Genomic DNA, 14,951 nt, shown 5'->3' with positions numbered 1-14,951 from the left:
CCGAGGCCCTTCCGAGGGGGCGGGGTCTGCAGCTCAGACCTGGGCTGGGTCGCCGCACCCCCCACCAACGCCCCCTAACTCAAGGTGCTAGATGGGACCCGGCCTTAGTTTTCCCGCCAAGGGCACTTCCTCTGGCTGCTGTCGAGAGAGAGCGTGCTGCGCGGATCTGAGATCCGGGAGCGGGATTCTAAATAGCAACTGCCTGTGCCTGCCCGGGAGGAGTGTGCCCTGAGTCTGAGCATGGTTTGCCCATTCCCAAGAGCACCGTTAGACCTAACAGCAGTGTTTGTTGGCCACAGCTGAAGAAACCTATGGAAAACTGAAAGGATGGGGAACATTGTCACGAGTACTCAAAATTAAAACATAGAGGCTTTAAGAGGACGCTATTAATGCAGTATTTGTTAATACAGAAAGAAAATGGTGGGACAGGGAAGGCAGAGGAGAAGAAGGAAGAAACCCTTGTCACCAGAACAAGGACAACGACCAGCTACTGAAGAGCCGAGTGTTTCGCTTATTTTTAAATAGGCAAATTTGAACTATTCCCACCGATATTTACTGTCATTAAACAAGAGTTGCTTCCCCACACACACACACTCCATGCATTCATTAGATAAAAGATCTTTGAGCACCAGTGTGTTCCAGACAGCATTTTAAGAACGGGCCCTACAAGTAGAAACAAACCAGGCAAAAAAATCCTTAGAAGACGAAATATGAGCAAAAGTGAACAGTGCTCCGTCTTTCAAGTTATCCACCTATTAAAATCAGACTTGATAGCACAAAAAAACAGAAAATCACAAATCTCTACTTAATGCACTTTAATCTTACCTGCAAAACTACTTCTTAGTCCTTGGAAATCATAGGCAAATTTGCTTCCCTCCTATCCCCCCAACAAAGGGCTTTTTAGCAATCGAATTGAATCAAATTTCACCCAAAGTTGACTTGGCATTGTGAATGTTTAGTACAAAGAAACGCCTGAGATTTTATTATGAGGAAAGTCCATACCACTGGTTCTCATCCTCAGATAACACACTATCTGGTGAAGGTCATTCCTCAGGGACTGCATGTGCCAATCTTTGAGACAATGTACTGCACATAGCAGTCTTTGTGAAAATGTACTGCATCCCTCTGGAACTGCTAGTACACTGTATCTACCAGTTTTAGAATTAGCTGTGCCTTCCTGTTCAGAAACACTTATGTCTTCTCTGTTGTCAGCTTACATCTCTGGCTTCTGTGGTGCAAGGTGGGTATTCTGCATTTAACTTTCATGGTGAGTTTCTGTAAATCAGAGCACGTGCCTGATAACAGGAGTCCCACCTTGCTTGCTGGCTGCCAGACCACCTGTATCTCCCATCACCTTTCCAAGTTTCAGTCTTTTTGATATGTTGGTTATTACTAAAACCTGGAGAAGTGGAGTAATACTACCCAAAGTCCTAAGTAAAGAATCTATTGAAGGATTTTTTCCGCATGCTCAGTGGCAGATGCGGGTGGCAGTATCCCTGCAACACAAAGAAAAGGAGACGACAGACACAATGAGAACAAAGAGCTTCTGAGTTCCACATTACTGAAAGAAATTAGGATGGGGCACATATCAGTGAAGACAGCAAGAATTAAGATGTGAAGAAAAGCAGTCATTTCACTGCAAAATATGCATACTTCCTGGAAGGAGAGAAATAAACAGCCCTCTCCTCCCCCATTTACCCAGCATGGTCCATGCAGAAAGGATCCAAGCAACCAGAAGTCAAGCTTTAGAACTGTGCTTTCTAAGTGAAATTTTATAATTATTATAAAAACATGGTTTAAAAAGAAAGCACTCACTGAACATAGGAAAAGGGGAAACATTTTATCTTGCAGTTCTATTCTGCATTGTTCTTCTGAAAAGATAAATTCGCCCTTTTCCTGCTTTGAAAGTGTGAAATAATACCTGTTCAGAAAAACATTAAATTATTACTTTCTATTAAAGCCCTATTTTTTTTCTTCAGAGAATTGTGTGTGTGTGCACATGCCAAAAACACTCAAAATGCATACTAAATTTGTAGCCCCAGGATGCCAGTCTCTTTAACACATAATTAAAGAGGTTGATGATGTCAAGGTTTCAATTAAGCAGTTTTGATTTTTTTATTTTGATGCAAATTTTAAGCTGTGTGCTTTGAAAGAAATTTCATGAATAGTTGTTTCTCAGTTTATTATTTTATTTTAAATGAATAACAAGGTAATTTTAGAGATTACAAGGGAGGTATAAAAATTCATATCTCATTAAAAATTCATGCTTTAAGGGCACAGTTGAAACACCAAAAGAAACACCAAAAAGGGATACATACATATATCACATTTTCAAAACTGGGTAAAGAAGTGCATATTTTGGCAGTAAGCCATATTCATTACACTTTGGAATTAACCAAGGTCATTCTGATAAACTTTCAAAACAATAAATTTATTTTATATTTTACACAGCAATCTCTAATAGTAGCTACAGAATATCAGTAGTTTGATCATTGACCCAAGAACACCACTGCCAAAGAAGCATAGTTTTTTTCTTGAATACATAAATATAATTCTCCAAGGAAATTTAGGAATAGCAATTGTGCTAGTTTTACAGATGAGTTAGATTTGGTTACTTACCTACTTTTAGTTAGGAAAATGATGGCCAACCTCATCACTTTCTAATGGCCCAACTATGCTCATCCCTACCCTTTACCTTAGAGTAAAATTCCTCTTAGCATAAGCCCAATATGTTTTAAATGTAGATTTTCAGTCAATGCAGGTGACACTCAATACTATGAGAACTACATTAATTTATGAGCACAGGTCCAGTTGCCCTAAGAAACGAAACTCACCTACTGTGTAAAAATAAGATCAAGGATCCTGAATGGCATTTTCCTGTTGAGTCAGACCACAGTGTTTGAGTGATTCCTAGGCCTCTTGATGGGGACTCCTGTCCATCCACGACTAGAGAGATAAACGCTGTCACTCTTGCTGCCCATGTGGCTCCACAGGGCCTCATATGATGTCTCATACACAGCAAAGAAACACTGACACGTTTTTTAAAAGCCAGATGAGAGCCAGGGATTTTGCTCAGTGGTGCCGCCGCCTGCCTCGCAAGTGCAAGGTCCTGAGTTCAATCCCCGGTACCAAAAACAAAAATTAAAAAAATAAAATAAGTAAATAAAAGCTAGATGCATAAATAAATAAATGAATCCCAAGATTGTAACCGGAATTGAGATCAGAATCGAATTAGGTCTTTCCATAAACCTCATTTATCACGTCGCAGCAACACAGAAAGATTAGAAGGCTTTTTGCGGACTCCATAATGATCGATTATTTCACATCTGACCCAAACAATCTAGAAAAAATACTTGCTACATCTAACATGTTGTGTATTAATGAAAGAAGGTAATTCAGACAGAGAAGAATACAAGAAGTCAAAATTCAGAACAGTTCCTGTGTCTGTTGTGCCATTCCAACCTCACCCAACACTGCTACTTGTGTTCATGCCAAAAAAAAAAAACATGTAATTATACATAATAAAGTCACATACAGTATTAGTCATAATAACAACAACAGTAACAATAATGGTTCTATTTATCTGGCAAGCTATACTTATGAGTTCTTTTCAATAAACATGCATTATATGTGCACTATGTTCAAGTCACAATACTGTATGATTTTTAAAATGTATGACAGTGTCTCACCCAAGAACTTCTCTGCTTGGAGAAAGAAACACATAAACAACTAACTACACCACAAGACTTAGTGTGGTAAACTATCATTATGAAAACACAGGTCACCAGTACAGAGGTGACCAGGAGTGAATAATTTTGGCTGAAAGTTTGTTGAAGGTTTAATGTAGAAAATGGCCTTATTTCACATGGTTCTCCACATACAGCTATGAGGCATTAAGGCAAGTACTGTGATTTTTTTTTTCAACAGTCAGAATATGGGGTGTATTAAAACAACAATAAAACTGGAACACAGTAGCCAGCTCTAACTATTATTTTCTCTGTGGTCAATTTGCTTTATATTTATTAATAGCTCACATCTAACATTGCCATGAGGTTGAAACTTTCTACGTTTTGTTGTTGGTTTTGCTTGTTGTTTGTTTGTTTGTTTGTTTGTTTTAACAGTATAGTACTGGAAGTAGAACCCAGGGAGCACTAAGATACATGCCTAGCCCTTTTTTATTTTGAGAAAGTTCTCCTTAAATTCCCCAGGCTGGCCTTACACTTGCAATTGTCCTGCCTCAACCTCCAGAGTAACTGGGATTATAAGCACACACTATAACACCCAGCCACAATTTTTAAGAGTAGCTATTGGCATTTACTAAATGTGAGGGTTTACTTTAAACACTATAAATATTAAACTTTATTTGGTCATCAAACAATGCTTTGAGTGAATTACTATTTCATAAATGAAACAGAGGAACAAAGTTAGTAAGTGACAAAGCCAGGATATGAAGTTACGCTGCCTGACCTGAGAATCCAAGCTTCTAAACTACAGTATCTTTTCAGGCCTTAGGCAGTCTAGCAGACTACCCTGCTCTGGTCTTTGTGACTGAGGAATAAAAACTATTCACCAGTGTGAAATCATTGCCTGGGATGCCTTGAACAAAGTGCAATTCATTAATAAGAAAATATTACTGGAACTTTAAAGGTCACCAAGCACAGATTAGGAAACAGCCTCCAAGATCAACAAAGTTGCCAGTGCTGGTACATTTTTGATAATGCAGTAGATCTTCATTCAGTGCTTATTTTTGAGCAGATGACAAAACAGCATAAATTATCACTGCACTACTTTGCATTCGGCCATTCTCACTCCTCAAACGTAAGTATCACTCTTAAAAATACTCAAAAGTAACAATGCCACCACTTATATTGGACTTGAACAGATCCAGTACTCATTTGGGAACTGTTTTGAAGTTTAAAATTGTATTTAAAAAATTAGAAGCTTTTTTCAAAATTGAAAATTTTTTACTTAAATAGACATATTTGAGCAAAGTTTGATATCATTCAAAAATAAATGCTTAATATTAGTAAAGTTTTGAATAATAGTATATCTTAAAGTACCATTAATGTTTTTTCAAAATTTAACTTTATAAGAGAAAAATAAATATAGTACAATTTGAGTCTTCTAAATAAATGTCCTTTATGCAATCAGTATACTGGATAAGCTACTCTAGAACTTTCAAAATCATTTGTAATTAGAACAATCTGTTTTCCTCTAGCTATTAAATTTTTAATCAACTTAAAAGTCATTGTAGTAGTATTTTGTCTTTTTAATTAAAAAAAGTTAGTTTTCTTTGATAATTTACTTAGCTTTCATAGAACTACCTTGCAAAATATTTAAATCACATGAAAATATTAAAAACCAAAAGCCAGAAATCATTTGAAAGTCTGTGTGATATATACTAGGACAAGCCCTCTTATGATAGTGGATCCCTTAGTTCTCCTCCAAGGGACTAGCACAGATGCAAGGACATGACACTCAGAATCTAAGTAAATTGTGTTGCACTGGAAGCAACACACAGAAGGGACTGTTCCATTCTTTGTCAAATCATCACATTCTGGAAGATATAAGTCAGCCTTGAAGAAGTTGCCACAAGTTTATTCATAACAAACTCCCAATGCGTATGCCTGGTCTCTACACATAATTTTCAGAGAAAAATAATAACTGCATCATAAAAGGATGATCTTTGTTTCACTTACAATCTAAGATCATCGTAGATCCTTCACAAAGACAATAACTATAATCTTGTCACCAATGATTGTTTCATAATTACAGATGCAATCACGCATTATACAAGATTTCAGTCAACTTTAAACCACATATGCTATATGGGTCCCATAAGATTGTGTTGCCTGGTGATATCATAGCCATCTCAGTTTGTCTAAGTATACAGTTTGATGTTTTAACAATTGTGAAATAGCCCAACAACACATTTCTCAGAAGATATCCCCATCAAGTGACATGTGGCTGTATTGCCTTATTTTTAGCTTCCAAAATAATTTATTTAAGACAAATGTGGTAGCACACACTTGTGATCCCAGCTATGCAGGAAGCTGAGACAGAAGAAGCTCAAAGTCAAGGCCAGCCTGTGCAATTTAGCAAGACCCTGCTGCAAAATAAAAGGACCTGGAAGGATATAGCTCAGTGCTAGAGCACCCTTGAGATCGATTCTCTGTACTAAGAATGAAAGAAAAAGGAAGGAAGGAAGGAAAGAAAGAAGGGAGGGAGGGAGGGAGGAAACATGTCAATTACAAAAAGAATGGATTGCAAATTCTATGTTTGCCTTTACTAAATCAGAATGCAAGAAGCTCAAAGATGAACGGCTCTGATAGCTAATCCATGCCCAAGTGATTGGGGTAAAAGAGAATTAATTACCAGGACAGGTTTCCAGCTTTACACCCAGTTTAAATCATCTGTTTTCAGATTCTGGGCTTAAACTGATGGTATTTGTAAGCAATTTTTATTAGTGATGGTCAACAATGTCTGAAAGCTCCCAAGTGCTACCAGCAAACTAGAGTCAGAGAAAACAACAAATAATAAAACAAATCAGCTCATTAGATGATGAAGCCAACAAATGGTAGATGCAGCTTCAGAGGAGAAAACCTAAAATAATCCAGCTTGTAGAAGACAGAAATTCAGTTAGCAACTTGCACAAACCTAACTTGGAAAGAAGATAGCAGCAATAAATTCCTTTGACGCTGTTGCGTTGTACAAGTGGACTGACAGAAGTAAAGTCAGGATGGCAGCGATGCAGGCCCAGAAGATGGTCGTCTGTGCTCAGATACATTGGTCAGTGGAGAGTCACTCCATCTTCAAGCTTCTATAATTGCCAAGGTAAGAAAATGGATCTGGCAAACTGCACTCTAGCTCTTACGGCTCCAGCCTCAAAATAGTAAAAATTCCTTACATCCACAAATCATGATCCAAAAAAAAAAAATCATATGATTACATGAAACTCTAAAGGAACAGGGAAAATATGCAATCACACCATCTGACCAGAAGGACTGAATGGACTTGGAGTATACTTGTTATGTGTAACACTGCTTAGTACAATAGCTTCTTATATAAATGTTTCCTGTTACTGAGTAAAATTTATGGCTGAGATTTACTTAAAATACTTTGCCAATTCTCATTCATTTTGAAATCTCCTGTATTTGTGATTGTTCAGCTGTAAACTCAGGGTGATTGTCTTTGGTTCATGTGAAATTTGAGACTACAACTCCATTTGTGTGTGTATTTGTGTGTGTGTGTGTGTGTGTGTATTTTTTTTTTTTTGTACCAAGGATCGAACTTGGGCAGGCAGGTGGTGGAACCACTGAGCTAAATCCCCAGCCAGGATGTATATATTTTTATCGCTTTCTATCACTAATTCTTAATTTGTGTTGTGATCAGAAACCACAGTCTGTATAAATCATTGAAACTTGGTAGACTTCCCTTTGCCACTTAGTACACTATCAATATATGGAAATTCTACATGTATACTTGAATATTATGTATATGTTGTATCATCTGGGCATATGAACACATATACATTTATAAAAATATAATACTTCTCTAAATATATAATATTTATACAGATATATAACAGATGTATATTTGCCAGAAATCAAATTGGATATGTTATTTAATTTTTATTTCAATTACTACTAGAAAAGTGTCCCATTATGGTAATGTACATATGAAAATATATATTTGTTGTTATATATATTTTATGCATACATGTTTGAGATTTATATCTTGTCTATGGAGCATGTATGTACTTATTCATTCATCCATACCAATCTCCATATAAGTCTGTCTCTCAATCTTTCAAATTATTTTTTAATCTCTTTGCTATATTCTGGATGAGTTCTTAGTATTATATCTTAATCCATTCATATTACTTTTATTATTCTAGTTTAGAATTTAGCCAGTCTACAGAGCCTTAATTTATTTATTTTTTTGCAAAATTTCCTTGGAAAAATCTACTTCTGTAATATTTATTTTATATAAACATTTAATTTGAAGTCTTTTTATCTTTTTATTTTTTTTCCTCATTGAGTTTATTGGTACATTTTACATTACAGTACAGTAACATTCATCATTAGGATCTTGTGCCTTTACATGACAGGTCTTGGTTCTCATTTTTTACCCTTACATCTGCCCTCCTTTCACTCCCTCATCCCTTCCCTATTTACAAATACTTTATTTCCATTTTTTCATTTGCTCATATTTTTTTCTTTTACCTTATTTCCTTTCCCCTACCCTTCTTACTTCCCCTACACCTTTACCCCTTTTCTTCTTATTTCATGTTGTCAATTATAACATTAGGATCTTATGTACAATTATAATTTTTCACACCAGAGAAACAATTCAGTATTTACACATGTGTGACTTATTTATTTCTCTTAAGAGTATATCCTCAATATGCATCCATTTTCCTATGAATAACTGTAATTTCTCATTCTTTAAGGCTGAGTAGTATTCCATTTTATAGAAAAGCCACAACTTCTTTATCCAGTCTTCCACTGATGGGGAAATGGGCTATTTCCAAGATTTAGCTATTACAAACTGTGCCGCTATAAACATAGATGTGCATGTATCACTGTGATATGATTATTTTAATTCTTTTGGAAAGATACCCAGCAGAGGGATGGCTGGGTCCAATGGAACCTCTAATCCTAGTTCTTTGAGGTATCTCCATATTGATTTCCACAGTGGTTGCACCAGTCTGCACTCCCACCAACAATGGAGAAGGGTTCCTTTCTCCCCACAACTCCACCAATATTTGTTATTGTGTGATTTCTTGATAGCAGCCATTCTTTGTGGGGTGAGGTGGAATCTCAGTGTTGTTTTCATCTGCATCTCTCGAATGACCAGTGATGTGGAACATTTTTTCATATATTTACTTGCTGATTTTACTTCTTTGTCTGAGAAAAGTCTGCTCATCTTAGATGCCCATTTTTGAACTGGGTCTTTATATGGGGGGGCTGATGTTTTTGAGTTCTTTATATATTCTAGATAATAGTGCTTTGTTTGAGGAGCAGCTGGTAAAAATTTTTTCTCACATTGTATGTTGTCTCTTAGTTCTGTTGATGGCTTCTTTTGCAGTGCAGAAGCTTTTTAATAAGATGAGATCCCAGTTGTTGATTCTTTGTGGTCTTTTTAAAATAGCACTTTTATTTTCAATTAGTCTAAAATAATTTATTTCAAAATACAATAATCCTTAGTTGTTCACAGAGAATATATTCCAAGATCCCCAATGAATGTTTAAATCACAAATATTACAAATCTCTTTAGATATCATTTTCCCTTTACATACATAAGCACTTTAAGGTTGAATTTATAAATTAGGCACAGTAAGAGATTAACAGAAAAACTAAAAGTAAACTGGAAAAAATTACAGCAATATACTGTAATAAAAGTTATATGAATATGGTCTCATACACAAAATATATTCTAGTACTATAGATTTTAGCAATCTCAGCCTACAACATTTTTATATTTCCTAATTTAGTTGAATATTCTTACCTCCAGTTAAAGAAAGGAAATTATGCATTTTGTTTGTCATATCTGAATTACCTGCATTATTGCAGTTGTGGTTTAAGGCTATTACTAAGTAAAATGAGGGTGACTTCAACATGAACACAAACAGCCTGTGACAATCTGACTACCAAGACATCTACTAAGTGGCTAATGGGCAGTGTGGCGTACACACATGGATATGTTGGACAGAGGGAGGATTCTTGCCACTGGCTGGACAGAGCAGAATGGCGAGAGATTTTATTATACTACTCAGGATGGTACTCAAGTTAAACCTTATGAACTGTTTATCTCTAGAACTTTCCATTTAAGTTTTTCAGATCATATTTGACCCTAGCTAACTGAAAGTATTTAAGGCAAAGCCATGCATAAATGGAACCAATGCACTTGATTCTACTTTATTTTCTTGCTATCCTCGTGCTCTGCCCCAAATTGAGGACTGAACTAGAGCCTTTTCACTGTGCTGTATCCCCAGTCACCCTGCCTTTTTTGAGACAAAGTCTTGCAGAATCACCCAGCCCAGGCTTGAACTTACAGCACTCTTTCTTCCCTCTTAATGTTCATTTTTTTGTATGTTTTATAATTTGGATTTTTAGATCTACCTTGAATTGATGCAACTTTTTCCCTCTTTCTTCCTCTTCTCTATTTAGAAGTTTTATGGTTATCTCAGCCCAGCCTCTAGGACCTATAATCCCAAGTCAGATCCTCCTTTGATGGCTCTGAGCTCTTAACTGACTGTGATATTAAAATAGTTAGGGGATTAGGTGCTTTGTGGCCAGGCTTGGTTACAGAGTTTGAGTCTGACCTGCTGTCTTCCTTGGCATTCAGACTTATAAGCTAAAACTCTGGACAGCAACTGGCAGCATCTCTTTTCTTTCTTGTTTCCTGTGTGGAAGGAAAAGAATGGAGTGAGCAGAGTGAGCCATCTTCTATCCCACTGCTCCTTGGCCTGGGACCTGGTTTCCTGTCTGTCTCTGCTGCTTCTGCTACTGAGAATGGCCATCCTGGGGCTCCAATGCCTCACTTCCTTCCAGTTTCTGATCTATAAAGAGTATTGTCCTATTTTTATTTTTATTATATTACATTCCATTCTCCTATGCTTAGAAGTTTGGATGGGGGGTGGTCTTTCAGGGACTCAAAGTATGAACTGTGCATGTCATTTTGACAAGAAGCCTGCATCCTTTTATTATCTGCCTTTAAGAACTAAACAGTGCATCACAACTGTGCATCACACCATAGTCAATGTCCTCTCTCTCTCTCTCTCTCTCTCTCTCTCTCTCTCTCTCAATCCACATTACAGCCCCAGTTTTCCACATCAACCCCCAGGACACCATACACTGCATTCTACTTAAAAGGCATGCCCATCCCCGCTCAGAGAACGGGAGGGAGTTACAGTGTCCTTCTACTTCTGCATTGTATATATAAAAAAGACATAAATTGCATGAAATATCTTCTCATGAAAGTAAATATTAAATGCCTCACATCTGTTGAAGTATAAAGGTTTAATGTCTATCACTTTGAAAGGGAAAACTGGGCATGGCTGTAATTTGTCTTTCCGCGACTGCTGTAGCCCTCAAGACTCTTGTTTCCACATCCATCTCATCAGCTAGGATAAGATACTAAAGAGGAGGTGTTGGGGAAAAAATTAATGTGAGCTGTAATAGATTTGAAACCGTGGATAAATGGCACTTTTAAAATAAGCAGCAGCTCAGGGTCACACTTGTGATATGTTCTCTCTCTCTCTCTCTCTCTCTCTCTCCCCCCCCTCTGCAAAGAATAAAATTTAGAGGATGAGGGAGGTTTACATTTGGACTTGTTTTAAATTGTAAAAAGCTGTTCTTTTAAATTTACCATCTGTTACTTCAGTACTTCAAAGTGGCTATGGTAACTGTTCAGGGATACCAGATTGAACCATGCTATAATCGGGTATGGCTTGACCCCTACTGTGCCTTTCTCACGGAGGGAGAATGACTCATTGCTAGTCTTGTCAGGTGAAGAGAGTTTCTCTGCAAATATGTTAGCCTTCTGCTCAGTGTACAGCAGAGATAAGAGATAGACATTTTTGTAAGTCACTGAGTTATAAGGTGCTAATTCTAAGTGGGGGGACTCTCATTTTCCTGGGTTGGATTTCAACACAAAATAAAGTAGCCCAGTATTTTTTACACAAATCTTAAATAATATGAAGTAAATATATTTAAATTCTTAGTCCTTCTTGAAAAAAAAAAAAAAGACTGATCTATACCACTGCCAGTTTTCAGATTCAATCCCTTTTCTGAAGATATTTATGTTTGTGTCACTGAGACCTGGTATTAATAGTGTAGGAGAGCCTGCTGGGTGTGCTGGTGCATATCTGGGAAACTGTTTACTAGGGAGGCTGAGGCAGGAGGATAGCTAGGAATTCAAGACCAGCCTGAAATAGAAAGTGACACTCTGTCTCAAAAAAGAAAATTTGAATTAGAATACTAGTGGAAACACACTCATATTTTTTCTTTCTTTATTGAATTAAGTTTATTGGTACAGTTTAGGTATACAGTACGGTTACAATTAATCATTGGGATCTTGCACCTTTACATGATGCATCATGGTTCTCATTTTTTCCCCATTCCCCTGCCCTCCCTTCACCCGCTCCACCCTTCCCTGTTTACAAAGACTTTGTTTCCATTTTTTTTCCCTTTTTCCTTTCCCCTCCCCTTCCCCCCTCCCCTTGTCTTTTATCCCTTTTCTTCCTATTTCACATTATTAATTATACAATTCGAGCCTTATTTACATTTTTAGTTTTTCACACCAGAGAAACTACTTGGTATTTACACATGTATGTCCTATTTATTTCACTTAAAATGTGCATCCATTATAAATGTCTCTAGTTTCTCATTCTTTATGGCTGAGTACTACTCTATTTTATAGAAAAAAAAACACGTATTTTTTAATCCAGTCTCCAGTTGGGCTGTTTCTAAGTTTTAGCTGTTACAAACTCGCACTCATTTTTTTCCCTTTAAAAACGTATTTGATCTATAATAGCTCGAACAACCCTAGAGCCACAAATAACCCAATTGGCTGGGCTGTGGTCTTTAAATATATTTGCCACTAACAGAAACAGGGTTCTTGAGAAAAGAAAGGCTGACTGAAGATCTAACATAGGAACCATACCAGATGATCCTACAATTCTCACCCAAATTAGTAGGATTTGTATCATGAAGACTCGAGAATTAAAAAAAAGAAGAAGAAGACTCAAGAACTAATATTAATGAACACTTAGGGTTCAAAGATGGAACCAATAAAATGATAAACTGCTACAGATGAAAAATTAAATCTATGATCCAAATGATACTTTAACTCCAACACTACATTTCTGTGGTGCTTTTTAAATGGCACTGCTTCCTCTTATGAATTGTTTAAAACTTTCCTAAGCTGTGATGTTTCTGAAGGAGTAAGGTATTCTATCTTGAAACACGCATATGTAAACTGGCTGGAACACAATTGGTTCCCAGTGAGTGGAAGTTATTATCTTGTTAAAAAATTATTAATATGAGCATAGGTTTTGATTTGACCCTGTTTCTTTGTCAAGGAAAGCCTGCACTGATTAATGTATTTTCTACCTCTCGTCACCTCCTAAAAGGGAAGGAAACTTTTGTCTTGAATGTCACCCTAAATCAATATACTGAACGATGTACTGATCAGACAAATGAGAGCAGGAGGGAGGAGGGCAATGTTATGAAAGCTCAGAGTTTAACAGGTTTTATGGAAGTGGTTGGTATTGGGGATGAGGAAGGTAGAAAAAGAAAGGGATTTAAATAAAAGTGGATGTGAAGCATGCATTTAGATCCCCTTGGCCATCCTTTGAAAAGCAGTAGTAAAAGATGAAAGTCTTTTTAATTGCATTTTGAGAGTTGAACTCTGCTTCTTGAATGTAGCACTATTATGGGATCGAAACTGAGGTATCTGTGGATTTACAAGTCTTATTTATGATAAAAGTTGTGTGGAAAAGGATTAACCTTGCCCAAAGAGGGATTTGGATTGTGTCACAGGCTCCTAGGAGGTAATTCTGTAGCCCTTGGGATGTGCAATATGCTTCCGTGTTTACCTGGGGCTTTGAACCATGCTGCACACTGTGTACTAACAATGCGATACATGGTAGGGATTTGGGGCCACGCAGAATCAGCTCTGCCTCTGAATGGGCTGGAATCAGAAGCTAGCCAAGCAGGAGAAGCCCCGGTATAAACTCTGGATCAAGGCTTGGAACAGCCTTACTGCGAGATTAATAAAATCTCGCAGTATCCCAATTAGAGAATGGCACATTAAGGCTTAATTCTACTCTACTGGATCATTTTTAAAATATTGCATTCATTTAAAACCCCTACATTCAATGAAAGGGAATTCACAATGCTGAATTCCAATGTAAGCTTTGCTGCTGATAAATTTGCTATTTTGGCATTGGTCAGGGTCTCAGGACTCTAACTCTTCATCTCCAGATCCTATAAATTGGAAATGTTAGGTCAGTGCCATATTCCAATGACCACACAGATCCAAAATCCTTTGTTCAACAAAAAACGACATTATTAAAGAGGACAGAAGAATGCCTAGTCACAGTATCGTCATACAAAAAGAGATGAATCTATTTTACAGACTTCTGACCACTCACTGGTTGAGCTCTCATGCTCAGAAGTCCTGGCCACAACCCACCCACCCCCAACTTCATTTAGTAATAAACTGCTCAACACATTTTAGCAGGTGTGTGGCTGGAAACCACATTTTATTTTTTTTTCAGCTTTAATTGAGTTTATTTGTACATTTTAGGGATACAGTACAGTTACATTTATTGTTGGGATCTTGTACCTCTACATGACAAGTCTTGATTCTCATTTTTTCCCCTTACCCCTGCCCTCCCTTCACCCCCTCCTCCCCTCCCCATCTACAAACACTTTATTTTCATCTTTACATTCTCTCACATTTTTTCTTTTCCCTTTTTACTCTTCCCCTACCCATCCCACCTTCCCTACACTTTTAGCTCCTTTCTTCCCATTTCTAAATGTCAGTAATCTTATTAGAATCTTATGCATTGTTGCAGATTATTCACACCAGGGAAACTATTTGGTATTTACACAGGTGTGACTTATTTATTTCACTTAGGAGTATATCTTCAAAATGTATCCATTGTCCTATGAATGAATCTATTTTCTAGTTCTTTATGGCTGAGTAATATTCCATTTTATAGAAAAACCACATCTTCTTTATCCAGTTTCCAACGGATGGGCAAATGGGCTGTTTCCAAGATTTAGCTATTACAAACTGTGCTGCTATAAACATGGGTGCACATACTTCTCTGTGATATGATTCTTTTAGTTCTCTTGGAAAGATACCCAGCAGAGGGATGGCTGGGTCAAATGGAACCTCCAGTCCCGTCCTCTTTGAGGCATCTCCATATTGATTTC

Source organism: Fukomys damarensis, unplaced genomic scaffold, assembly GCF_012274545.1.
Source record: "Fukomys damarensis isolate Sample0158 unplaced genomic scaffold, DMR_v1.0_HiC HiC_scaffold_6, whole genome shotgun sequence".
Taxonomy (NCBI): domain Eukaryota; kingdom Metazoa; phylum Chordata; class Mammalia; order Rodentia; family Bathyergidae; genus Fukomys; species Fukomys damarensis.
Note: the sequence above shows the minus strand (reverse complement) of the source record.